The 14,113-nt window shown below is 40.9% G+C and overlaps 1 pseudogene; it reads left to right on the top strand.

Annotated features, from left to right (window-relative positions):
• The first annotated feature begins 4,010 nt into the window (after positions 1-4,010).
• The window catches only part of LOC104989316, an 11,258-nt pseudogene continuing 1,155 nt past the window's right edge, over positions 4,011-14,113 (top strand).

Below are 14,113 nucleotides of genomic sequence, written 5' to 3'. Positions count from 1 at the left end.
TACTGGCAGGGCCCACAATGGGACAGGGAAGCTAACATGACTTTATGGGTGGGGCATTTGGACCAATTCAATGTACTGTTGCTGCTGATTCTTCAACTGACCCTATTAAGAGAAATAATATGTTATATGCTTGTACATTTTGTCCCATAAGTGCCAGGAGGAATTCTGATTGGTAAAAGCTGCATGTAGAGAAGTGTTAAAAAAAAAATGTAAATTGCTTTCTAATCATCTCTCTAGCCCATCCCAAATAGGGCTTTACAATCTTAATGGCCTCTAGGAGCTATATGCTTCTGGCTAATGATTTCACCCACTGAAGCTTCTGGCAGAAGATGCCTTCATCTGGAAGCTTCCATCAGGGGCACTCCTATGGTTCTGGACCCATCACTTCTTTGAGAAAGTTACTGGGCACATCCCTTTTGAAAAGCAGCTCTTTGTTTGCTACTGGGCTCCAGGTGACACTGAACACCTGACCCATGGAGCCCTTGTAACTCTTTAGGCTGATAATTCCATTATGTCCTGCCATCAACTCAGACACAACGATTAACAGGATGTGAATGGCACATCACAACAGGACTCACTTGTCAAAGGAAAATGAAATGCTCAAGATACAGCTAACCTAGCCCAGGGAGTATCTTGGCTTGACATGAAGAAATGACAGCCATCCTCCTGGGGGAAACTTTATTCCCCATTACACTACCATTCAATATCACAGCAATCCAAGTCTATGCCCCGACCAGTAATGCTGAAGTTGAATGTTTATATGAAGACCTACAAGACCTTCTAAAACTAACAACCAAAAAAGATGTCTTTTCAATTATAGGGGACTGGAATACAGAAGTAGGAAGTGCAAAAGAAACACCTGGAGTAACAGGCAAATTTGACCTTGGAGTACAGAAGGAAGCAGGGCAAAGGCTAATAAAGCTTTGCCAAGAGAACTCACTGGTCAGAGGGTCAGTCATCCTCTTCCAACAACACAAGAGAAGACTCTACACATGGACATCACCAGATGGTCAACACCGAAATCAGATTGATTATATTCTTTGCAGCCAAAGATGGAGAAGCTCTATATAGTCAGCAAAAACAAGACCGGGAGCTGACTGTGGCACAGACCATGAACTCCTTATTGCCAAATTCAGACTTAAATTGAAGAAAGTAGGGAACCACTAGACCATTCAGGTATGACCTAAATCAAATCCCTTATGATTATACAGTGGAAGTGACAAATAGATTCAAGGGATTAGATCTGATAGACAGAGTGCCTGAAGAACTATGGACAGAGGTTCATGACATTATACAGGAGGCAGGGATCAAGACCAAGGAAAAGAAATGCAAAAAGGCAAAATGGTTTTCTGAGGAGACTTTACAAATAGCTGTGAAAAGAAGAGAAGCGAAGGCAAAGGAGAAAAGGAAAGATATACCCATCTGAATGCAGAATTCCAAAGAATAGCAAGGAGAGATAAGAAAGCCTTCCTCAGAGATCAATACAAAGAAATAATGGAAAACAATAGAATGGGAAAGTCTGGAGATCTCTTCAAGAAAATTAGAGATACCAAGGGAACATTTCATGCAAAGATGCACACAAAAGGACAGAAATGGTATGGACCTAACAGAAGCAGAAGATATTAAGAGATGGCAAGAATACACATAACTATACAAAAAATATCATGAACCAGATAATCATGATGGTGTGATCACTCACCTAGAGCCAGACATCCTGGAATGTGAAGTCAAGTGGGCCTTAGGAAGCATCACTATGAACAAAGCTAGTAGAGGTGATGGAATTCCAGTTGAGCTATTTCAAATGCTAAAAGATGATACTGTGAAAGTGCTGCCTTCAATATGCCAGCAAATTTGGAAAACTCAGCAGTGGCCACAGGACTGGAAAAGGTCAGTTTTTATTCCAATTCCTAAGAAAGGCTCAATTCCAATGCCAAAGAATGCTCAAACTAGCACACAATTGCACTCATCTCACACACTAGTAAAGTAATGTTCAAAATTCTCCAAGCCAGGCTTCAACAGTATGTGCACCATGAACTTCCCGACATTCAAGCTGGATTTAGAAAAGGAGCCCCAAGAAGGGCTCCAAAATCACTGCAGATTGTGACTGCAGCCATGAAATTAAAAGACACTTGCTCCTTCATAGAGAAGTTATGACCAACCTAAACAGCATATTAACAAGCAGAGACATTACTTTGCCAACAAAGGTCCACCTAATCAAAGCTATGGTTTTTCCAGTAGTCATATATGGATGCGAGACTTGGACTATAAAGAAAGCTGAATGCCAAAAAATTGATGCTTTTGAACTGTGGGGTTGGAGAAGACTCTTGAGAGTCCCTTGGACTGCAAGGAGATCCATCCAGTCCATCCTAAAGGAAGTCAGTCCTGAATATTCATTGGAAAGACTGATGTTGAAGCTGAAACTCCAGTACTTTGGCCACCTGGTGCAAAGAAGTGACTCATTAGAAAATACCCTGATGCTGGGAAAGATTGAAGGCAGGAGGAGAAGGGGGTGACGGAGGATAAGATGATTGGATGGCATCACCAACTCAATGGACATGCGTTTCAGTAAACTCCAAGTGTTGGTGATGCACAGGGAGGCCTGACATGCTGCAGTCCATGGGGTCGCAAAGAGTCGGACATGGCTAAGTGACTGAACTGAATTGTCATTGCTTAAGGCAAAGCCACTAGTTTAGTGAGATCGACAATGCACAGAGGTTTCCCTAAATGACTGGCTCACCCATGGCTCAGTCCAGCTAAAACCAAATGGTGTCCAGGTGCTGCTGTGGTACTTCAATCTCAATGCCATCAATGCCGAACCAAAAGTGGACATGGTTGCTCTCCTCAATGGTCAGGATTCAAGCTGTTCTTTGTCCAATACTCCCTTTGATGAACCTTGTTCCATTTTTGTTGACTCGGGTTGTTACTAATGGCCTAGCATTTTGGAAAGCCCCTCTTTGGGGCTGTGAATAGCAAAAATAAATTACAGCTGCTGATTCAACCATTTGAGTCACTCATGTAGACACCCACAGTAAGGGCTTGTTCTTCAATGAGACAACTGTAATCAAGCTGCACCACGCACTTTGATACTATTTCCATCTAAATCCATGTTTTACCAGATATGGAAACATGCCCACCATCATAGATTGGGCAAAAGCAAAAACACTTGTTCTAATTCCAAGGCTACTGCTACATGCCAGGTTTGTGATTCCTGCCAAAAGCTGACCTGTCTGTCTCAAAGTGAAGGAGACCACACTGTATGCATGTCTCCATCTGCTCCTGAAAGACTATGTTGGATTTTTTATTCCTTCTTGGGGCCATTGGTAGTTCCTCTCTTCCACTGAAACACTCACAAAATCCCATGCTACTATTTCAGTCCTACCAGTTGGTCTTGGTCATACCATTCTGGTGCTCAAAACTAACTTGTGTCATGTTTTCTGCTTTTTAGAGTTTGAAAATACATGAGTTTTACTGCAAAACCACCCTATAGTGGGCTGGTTGTCAATGTATTCAATGGACTTTTCACTCTCCCTACCATCCATAGACGCGTTGCACTGTGGAATGTTGACCTTCTCAAAGGACAAAGCCCAAAGATTTCTGACTCTACCTGTCTCACCTCCTGGTCTACAATATTTTTAACAAGGAGCTTTGTTCACTTAATGTGGCTACCCCCAGAAAGGAATCATCTTCTCTCAGACATGTTCTGGGTAATAATCAGGAATTACATACATCTGTTTTGAAAACTGGAGGTTCCACCCTGACATTTCTGGATATGATACTTCTCTCTTTTCCCTAATGGCAACCTCAGGCCAAACTGACTGGTGCAACTTCTTGGTGGCAGCCAGATTAACAGAAACCTAGAGAATCTAAACTTAATTCTGGTGCTACCATCTTGTTCTCTTGTGGGTTTTACATGGTCCAATGATGGCCTAAGGATAATGGTCACTTGGTTGGGTACACTGCTTGCCAAGTGACCCATACAGGGCAAAGTGGTAGACATAAACAACCTCTGTATGTCTTATAAAGGCCCCAACTTCTGCACTTTCCATGCAAAATATCTGCCAGCCTCTCTGGATCTCTTTACTCCTAGCCCCATAGTTGATATTCAGTCTTTCCACAGACTGGATGAATGCGATGATATTGTGGATAAATGGGTAAAGTTGAACACACTCAGGCAGTTCCTCCAAAAAGAAGGATTAGACTCAATTCCTATAGTGAAGTTGCAACTGTGGGCTGGCCATGAGGACACATGGGCTGTGAAGCGCTGGCAGCCCGTGCCCCTGACTGAAGTCTGCCCCATCTGGTGGGCTCCAAGGATGGTAAACAACAGCGGCTTGCCCAGGACTGTGTTTCTTTGTGAAAGCCAGGCACTAACTTGCCTCCCTCCTTAAAACACAGTGCTTTGCACCTTAGAGATGGTCATAGGAGACCTAAAAGTGTTGAAAGAAATACTTCTAGATCATGTAGTCCTCAGACAGCGGCAATGACCTCTCCAAAATAAGGTTACTTCAGGGAAAATTCTCAAGGGAGAACTGACTTGTAACTTAGGGGCACCCTCAAGACAGTTTTCCCTACAAAAGGAATCCTTCAACTAAAAAAGACAATACACATTTTTCCACTGACTTTAGTTGAACTGATTGATGACTCACTTTGGTGCTGGAAGGCATTTAAGTCAGTCTCAATCCACAGGCCAGAGTTAGTCTGGAGGACAGAATCTTCCTAGACTTCCTTCCTCCTTGCAGGCCAAGATGGAATCTGTCCAATCACTAATACATCTTACTGCACCTGGATTAATGCCTCAGGCCAAGCAATTCAAGGAGAAACCACTTGACACTTTCTACAGCAGACATGGATGGTTTATGGAATTTATTTAGCTAAGTGGGTCTGAGCCCTAGGTGCACGATTAAAGCAAGCACAGCAGATGGCCTCATCCTGTTGCTTGAAGTTTTGGTGAGAGTATCCTTAATTAAATGCTGTGTAAGACTAATTCACAGATTCAGTCCCAGCTTCTCTCAGCCAGATTAAGCAGAGTGGCCCCAGCTTCTGCTGGCATACTCATGGAAAAAATCACCAGAAGCCAAGACTGTAAAGAAATGAGTAGGCAGGTATCAGTACAAGGGGATATTCTGTGGATCCATCTTGGTTTTGCATGTTTTGTAAATAGAGGTTCTGACAATCTTTGTTTCAGATGAGTTTTCCAGGGATATTTTTTGTTTGTACGGCAGGCAGCCTTTGGAGATAGAGATGGTGTCTCCCTTTAGAGCAAAAGGCAGCCAGCCTTACTCCATGTTATAGAAGATTCAGATTCCCTAACGTCCAGGTTCTTCTGTCACCAACCCACTGTGAAAGCTACTGACACCCAGCCTTCTTTGTGTTGCCCTGCAGGACTTGGGGTTTAGGAAACCAGTGTGAAGGCAAATGCATTCTGACTACTGCTCTTGCCAGGACTGATAAAGTCTTATGATTCTAACCCAGGGGTTTTGTGTCTTCATCAGCAGCCATGAAGCTGTCTTGAAAGGTGGTAAGGATGGTAAAACTTCAGACCCTTCCCAGCTCTTAATGGTAATCCCAGCTATCTAATGGTAATCTGGCAATTCCATTATCAAATACTGTGCTTCATTATCACATGTTAATTCTGTCATTGATTTCATGATCTTTCCAAAGTAGAACCATGCATTTTGTAGTTGAAGAACCAAAATGTGAAACAATTATTTCAAACTAAAATATTTTTAGTATCAGGAAAGACCAACACCAGGTCATAGACCAATATTGCTGCTGCTGCTGCTTCTAAGTCGCTCCAGTCATGTCTGACTCTGTGCGACCCCAGAGACTGCAGCCCACGAGGCTCCCCCGTCCCTGGGCTTCTCTAGGCAAGAACACTGGAGTGGGTTGCCATTTCCTTCTCCACTGCATGAAAGTGAAAAGTGAAAGTGAAGTCGCTCAGTCATGTCCGACTCTTTGGGACCCCATGGACTTCAGCCCACCAGGCTCCTCCATCCACGGGATTTTCCAGGCAAGAGTACTGGAGTGGGGTGCCATTGCCTTCTCCATAGACCAATATTAGGAAATGACAAATGCAGTAATGTTTGGAATCATATGTATGCTGTTAAATTACCTTACAGTATCATAATACATTCCAGCTGCTGTGGTCAAGTCTTTTCCTCTTCATGTACTTTTTCTATTTATGCATATAATTAGCATAATGAAGTGGAAAAGGTATTGGATGGGATATCAGGAAACCTGAGATCAAATACCAGCTTTGCCAGTTACTGGTTGCAAGACACTGGACAGGTTTCCTCCCACTACTATGGACCTTAGACTCTTCATCTTTAAAATATGAATTAGGATGGGCAAAATGAATGGGTTTTGTTAGATTATTTTTTAGATTTTTTTCGCTAGTACTTGTTTTCAATGAATGGTAGAAAGGACTTATAGCCAAGATGGATAATTATGAGGTTTTGGTTTTTTTTTTCTTTTCCTATTTGCTTTAGCAGAAAGTTCAGACACTGGAATAAAGATTTCCACAACCGTCTACTTGTCCAAGCCCTTGTGAGCAAGATTTGTTGTAACCCTCCTTGAATTAGGGTTTACATTCCAAGGGGGTAACTCCTGTGAAATGAAAGAGAGGAACATTCCTTGCACAGAAGGTCTTTTCATTTGCTGTCCTCACCACACACAGACATCTTTCCTTTGGCCAGCGTATTACACAAACAAGAAAGTTAGTTGATTTCCTACTCAATACATGACACAACCTTGCCAAGGTCAGGGTGCCCTTGCCAGAGCTGGCTACAGGAGGAACACACATTGGCTTGAACTACCATCGGATTTTTCCTGAGCACAGTGGAGCAGCTAGAGACAATGAGATGGTCAGTCTCATTGGTTCATTCATTAATCAGTATATCAGTCAAAGCCCTTAGGACCTACTACAGCCAACCACTGGGAATATACATGTTACTGATAAGACCATGTAACTGCCCACAAGGATCCCACAATCACTTGCGGGAGGCAGATAAATCAACAGATAATTATAACACATCTGAAACTGGTGAAATTATAGAAGGGAGTTGAAACTGGTGAAATTATGACCATCTACTCTGTGGGAGCCGAAGAGGACTCCTCAGAGGAGAGAATTCTTGAGCTGAGACTTGGAGGCAAAGAATGAGAAGATATTCAAGCAAAAGAGCATATGAAAAGTAAAAAAGACAGATGAACTAAGATAGAGGGTCAGATATTTCAGTATGACAGGAACATAGCTTTAGGGCTGCAAGTTACAGGAGATGAAGATAGAGAGGCAGGTAGGAGCATTTTAGGGTAAGAGGGGGACAGGGCTTTAAAAGATTTGAAACACTAGAGCCTGTTTATATGCTGAGTAGAAGGAGCTAACTGGAGAAGGCAATGGCAGCCCACTCCAGTACTCTTGCCTGGAAAATCCCATGGGTGGAGGAGCCTGGTAGGCTGCAGTCCATGGGGTTGCGAAGAGTCAGACACAACTGAACGACTTCACTTTCGATTTTCACTTTCATGCATTGGAGAAGGACATGGCAACCCACTCTAGTGTTCTTGCCTGGAGAATCCCAGGGACGGGGGAGCCTGGTGGGCTGCTGTCTATGGGGTCGCACAGAGTCGGACACGACTGAAGTGACTCAGCAGCAGCAGCAGCAGCAGCAGCAGAAGGAGCTAACAGGAAGGGTAAAGATAGAACAAGGGAGACCACTGCTCAATCAAGATCCTAGGGAAATTAGGAGATGTATTCTAGACATAAGTTGAGTAGAAAGGCTTGTCTGAAGTTGAAAATGGATCTCTTTCTCCTCTTAGAAAGGAAAAAGAGAAAATAGGTGCAGACGAAAGTGGGTTTGAAAGAGAAGCATGGAAAGCCAAGAATTTAGGCATCTGAGCCCTAGGAGCTAGAGAAAATGTAAGGTTCCTGCAGTCTGGGTGGTCAGCAATTTACATGCTTATTCATTCAGCATTCCTTCCTTCAGAAATATCTGATGAATACAGAAATACAATAATGAACTAGACACTGATTCTCCTTCCAAAGAATATACAATCCAGTTCAGATTTTAAAGGCACAAACCTTGGTAGGAAGAAAATTCTTAGTATATGTTCATAGAATGAATAATGAATAAAAAAATAAGTTCAACAAGAAAGGTAGAAATGAAGTATAATTAGAATAGAAGGAGAAAGGACTATTTTCTAGGCTTGTGTGGGCCCAAAGAATGGGTGGATCTGAATATACAGAGCCTGGGAGGGAGTAGGAAAGGTCAATCTATGCAAAAAGAACACATGAGCAAAATTCTGGAGGTGAGAAAGGGTAGGCGCTAAGGCAGGGAATAGCAAATCTTTCCAAAGTGATGTTCAGCGAAGTAATATTTGGAAACAATAACACAAGTCTTTCTTTCTTCGTGTTTCTTTGGGCCTCCTACACCAAAATTAGTGGTATTTATTGTCTTGGGTAGGAGACAAAACACTTCAAGAGAAGCCAGCATTAAAGTAGAAATATGTGGTATGGAATAGGAAGACAGTCCCAGAGGGAGCCCCAGAGGGAGGGAAAGAGAGCATCCTAAATTTTCTTACAATCCAGACGCAGGTGGCAGCAGTTGTGAATGGATGATTAGACCTAGAAATTCCCAGCAGCTCGGACAGAGAGCACGGAGAGTGGTCTGCAGAGACCTGGGGACCAAGGAGCAGAGAGAACACGTACATCTTAGGTGTGGATGTTGCTGAAAAGGGATCCTGTGCTATTATTTTCAAAGTCTGGCATCCTACGCATGAATATGACACCTCCTTTTAGGTTCTAGGACAACTTAAAACACTCGTGTTTCCCAGCCCTGACATCTATACTATCTTTGGGGAAAAGGTAAGGATTGCAAGAAACAAAAGAGATCTAAATTTGATTGAATTTTAATCCAACTAAGCCTAAGAAAAATCCAGAAGGGACTGAATTTAATTGGATTGGAAAGAATTTACTAACATCAGTGGAAATTCAGGTTGCTTATAGGGAAATAAAATTCCATTTTTTTAACCCCAAGTTTATGACCGTAAAATTCAGATATAATTACAAGTAAATAAAGTTATGACTGTAAGCACAAGATCTTAGTTTCTAAACACATTTCCTAATACAAGGCTTTTTAAAAGAAATGGTTGATTCAAATATGAGCAGGAAGGCACAAGGTGAGTCTGGTCTGGGATATATTGCTTTCCCAGAAAGCAAGAAAGCTTTCCAGGATCAATGAGATTGTGTCCGAGGATACTGGAAACAAACTGAAGGGCCACCCATAGTTGAAGTATAAAAACTCAAGCATCAAAGAGAATAATGATTGAAGTTGACTGAAAGATATTCTGAACGTAAAGAAAACCCACAAGTTTATAATGATATTGAAAAAAGAGAAACCAAGAAAAAAGTAATTTATCATCATTTACAGTATTCACTTAATCAATTCTTTACACTGAAAACTGGCAATTGAAGGAGAGAGGTAAGAATGAAAGGAAAGAGACAAGAATCTTTTCAATAACTATTTATAGCAAATGATCTGAGTTAAACAGGAAACCTCTACTTGGTGGACTAAAGATAATTACTTATGTACAAGAAATGACAAAATTGAACATTAGCTATTTTTGAAATCTCTGATGAAATTATTGATTTAAGCAAGAATTATCAACGGCTACTGAAATCATTAGATACATTGGCAATTAGAAACAGAATGTCCTTATGGCAGCAAAGTGACACCATGTGGATTACTTTCTGGTCTGCTGCTGCTGCTAAGTCGCTTCAGTTGTGTCCGACTCTGTGCGACCCCATAGACGGCAGCCCACCAGGCTCTGCTGTCCCTGGGATTCTCCAGGCAATCCCACTGGAGTGGGTTACCATTCAGTTCAGTTCAGTTCAGTCGCTCATTCGTGTCTGACTCTTCACGACCCCATGAATCGCAGCACGCCAGGCCTCCCTGTCCATCACCAACTCCCAGAGTTCACCCAGACTCACGTCCATCGAGTCAGTGATACCATCCAGCCATCTCATCCTCTGTCGTCCCCTTCTCCTCCTGCCCCCAGTCCCTCCCAGCATCAGAGTCTTTTCCAATGAGTCAACTCTTCGCATGAGGTGGCCATTAGACAAACCTAATTTTACCACTGGAGACTCAGTGTTCATCACCTTAATTCTGCGACCAAGCTCTAAACCACTAATAGTATATACAAAGATAATACTTTCTACTCCATATGAAGTACCATGACAATGCAATCTTACTGGGATAGTTGAGGCTTAATCTAACTGAGCGACTGAACTGAACTGAACCAAATCTTTAGAGTCTAATTTCTAGGTTACAGAAAATACAGAGGCTAGAGTAGCACTGCCCTCCCCACATATATATGTTGCCACATATATAATTTAAAATTTTCTAGTCATCCACTTTAAAAAGTAAAATGAACCAATGAAATTAATTGTAGTGGTTAATACATTTTTAATCCAGCACACCTCAAATACTATCATTTCATATAAGCAATAATAAAAACAATGATAACCAAATAATAAAAAAATTATTAATGACATCATTTATACTCTTTATTTGTACTATGTCTTCTAAATTTGGTATGGATTTCACACTACAGTTCAGACTAACTACATTTCAAGTGCTTATTAGGAGCTGCTAGTCACCATATAGGACACCACAGGACTAGAAGAAAAAGCTAAACAACACTGTGGAATTTAGTTCTATGTGTCAACTTGGCTAGGCTATAGCAGCCAGATTTCAGCTAACCACTGATCTAGGCATCACTAGGGATGTATTTTATAGATGTGGTTCATGCCTACAATCACCTGACTTTAAGGAAAAGAGATTGTCCATGGGATAATGTGGATAGGCCTCATTTAATCAGTTGAAAGGCCTTAAAAGCAAAACTGAGGTTTCCTTGAGGGAGAAGCTCCTGCCTGAGAGTGTCTAACCTGCCAGCTTGCCCTTCAGATTACAGACTTGCCAGCCTACATAATCCCATAAACCAATTCCTTGTTTCATTCAATTCATACGTTTCATATACAGATACATGGTTTTCACATACACACACACACATATATATGATATTTACATATATAGTCTATTTTTATATATAATCTATGTCTATATATTATAAACCAGATCTAAGAGGTATATTGGAGACAACTGGATATTTTTGAATACGAACTTCTTGAATAATTAAGGAGCTATTGTCAGTTTTACAGGTGAGATAATATAAACTTATCTATGGAGGAAAACATCAATATTGTCTAGAGATGCCTTTTGAAGTAATAAAGGATTAGATGTCATTATGATGATGGATTATACTCTATTGACTAAATCTACATGAAGTCATAATGCTTAGTAAAATGAAGAAAATAAATCCAGCCTTTATCCTCATTGACATAAACTACATTATCTTTCAGTCAGTTCAGTTCCATTGCTCAGTTGTGTCCAGCTCTTTGGGACCCCATGGACTGCAGCATGGCAGGCCTCCCTGTCCATCACCAGCTCCTGGAGCTTGCTCAGACTCACGTCCATCGAGTCAGTGATGCCATCCAACCAACTCATTCTCTGTTGTCCCCTTCATTAGCTTTAGCATAACAATAGTTAATAAAGTTTCAGCCTAATATTTAATAGAGCTTCACAGCATGATAAATTGGTCTTTAAAAATTAAATGAGAGGGAACCTAAGGGTGTGATGCAGTTTGCTTTCACTAGCTGAGGGAACAGAAAGCATTCTCCTTCCAGAGCACGAAGAGCAATGACCAGAGTCACAGGAAGTGATGTGGACGATTCAAAATGTGAGTGTTTCCCACTTGGCCCCTAGCTCCACGTGACACCCCAGGACACTATGCCTCAGAATGATGACTTTTTACAATCAGCTATAAAACCAATATTTTGGCTTTTCCTGTTGTTTTCTTAAGAATACAGATGTTACTGGTCAAGTAACAGTGTGTTCTTACCAAAACTCTCCTGTACAACTAAAATGACAGATATTTTTCCTTCCTTTCTGTCACTAAATTGTAATGAAGTGTTGATAGTCTTTGCTGTTATGGTTACTGTTATTACCATGGTGATAACCTATACATTCCGAAAGAAGAAAAAACCATATCCGCCCAGTGTATAGCATTATTTTATAAAAGTCCTCTGTCAGAAATACAAGGTAAGTTTACTTTTCAACATAAAATGTAAATAAATATTTGGGTACCTACTATGTACTTAGTTGAGTGTAGGACAGAATACTTTCTAATTTATGCATAAAATAAACTACTCAGTAGTTTGCAAGGCATTCTGCAAAGCTCTTTCACACATGTGATCCTATCAGAACCTCATGGAGACCCAAGTTTGATCCCTGAGTTGGGAAGATCCCCTGGAAAAGGGAACGGCAATCCACTCCAGTATTCTTGACTGGAGATTCCCATGGACAGAGGAGTCTGGTGGGATACGGTCCATGGGGTCGTGAAGAGTCGGACACGACTGAGTGACTAATACAAAACACACACACACACACATTTCATAGGACTCTACGGAGTTTGTAGGTTAGGTGTTACTAACTTCATTTTGCAAAGTGGGAATGTGGTAGACATAATTGGGTGCCTACCTGACATCCATTCATTCCATCACCCCAACCTCATTGCTAACAAAATCCTCAATGTGTTCAAGAGAAAAATTGCCCTGCTTCAATCTAGGTATTTGTTTTTCCTAGTCCTGCTGTAGGAGTATGTGCTATAGTTCAGACTCATGTCTCATAAAGTAGAAATCTGCTAGGGCTTCTGGGACATCTTTTTTGGTTGTGCGTGTGTTGGTTTTTGCTTAAAGGAACTAAATTACAGCTGAAACTCTCCTCCACTCTCCCTTCCTGCTTTGTATGTGATTGTGAGGACTGGAACTGCCATGGCTATTATGTGACCAGGAATGAAAAGAAAAAAAAAATACTGGTTCAACAGCCTAGTTTTGGATTTTATTATGTAAGACTATAAACCCTTATTTAAGAGACTAATGAATATAACTTTTCTATTACCTATAGTTAAATGCATTCCCAACTGAAGCTGAGATAAGGTTTAAATGATATTCCCAAGATAACACAAACTATTAGGAACATGCTGTTGTTGGTGGTTAAGTCTTGTCTGATTCTTTGTGACCGCCATGGACTGCAGCACGCCAGGCTTCCCTGTCCTTCACTATCTCCTGGAGTTTGCTCAAACTCATGTTCATTGAGTCAGTGATGCTATCTAACCATCTCATCCTCTGCTTCCCTCTTCTCCTTTTGCCTTCAATCTTTCGCAGCATCAAGATCTTTTCCAAATTTGTGTTGTTTTAAGTCACTAAATTTGTGGAAATTTGTTAAAGCAGCTGGAGAAAACAGCACAAAGGGCTTCTTGCTGCTATTATTAAGCAGAGAGCTTGACCTCTATTAGACCACAGTCTATTCTGAGTTACATTAACTTGAGAAGAATAAAACTTCATTTTTTTAAAATAAAATATTTCGCAGTGCACTTTCCATTCATTCAAGTTTACTTCTCCCACTGTTTTTTTCTCAATCAGTGATACGTTAGTGTTCTTCTAGGTGATTCTCTGGCTATAGAGTTCAATGAGATGATATCAAACTCTTCTGGGTTTGCTCCTTGTATATGACATTTCTTTTATTAGCTAACCATGGCATATTTTATAGTTATTTGTATATAATTTAAGAGACCTTGCTTAGAAATCAAAATATTAACATTCATGGTTCATTCATTCATACATGTATTAAACTAATGTTTTATTAAGCATCCACCAAAAGTCATAAAGTCAAGCAAAAAGACTTTGACCAAACACTAATAAAAGCGATGCCTGACCCAGAGGCTTCTGTCATAACAGAACCATGGCCTCTTCATTTTCATGAGACTATATATTTTCAAGATTGCTGGGAGTAACATGAATAACCTCAGATATGCAGATGACAGCACCCTAATGGCAGAAAGCAAAGAGGAACTAAAGCTTCTTGATGAAGGTGAAACAGGAGAGTGAGAAAGCTGACTTAAAACTCAGCATTCAAAAAACTAAGATCATGGCATCCGGTCCCATCACTTCATGCAAATAGATGGGGGGAAAATGGCAACAGTGAGAGATCTTTATTTTCTT

The sequence above is a fragment of the Bison bison genome, unplaced genomic scaffold (genome assembly GCF_000754665.1).
Source record: "Bison bison bison isolate TAMUID 2011002044 unplaced genomic scaffold, Bison_UMD1.0 scf7180017864152, whole genome shotgun sequence".
NCBI lineage: Eukaryota > Metazoa > Chordata > Mammalia > Artiodactyla > Bovidae > Bison > Bison bison.
This window is presented reverse-complemented; position numbering and strand designations above follow the sequence as displayed.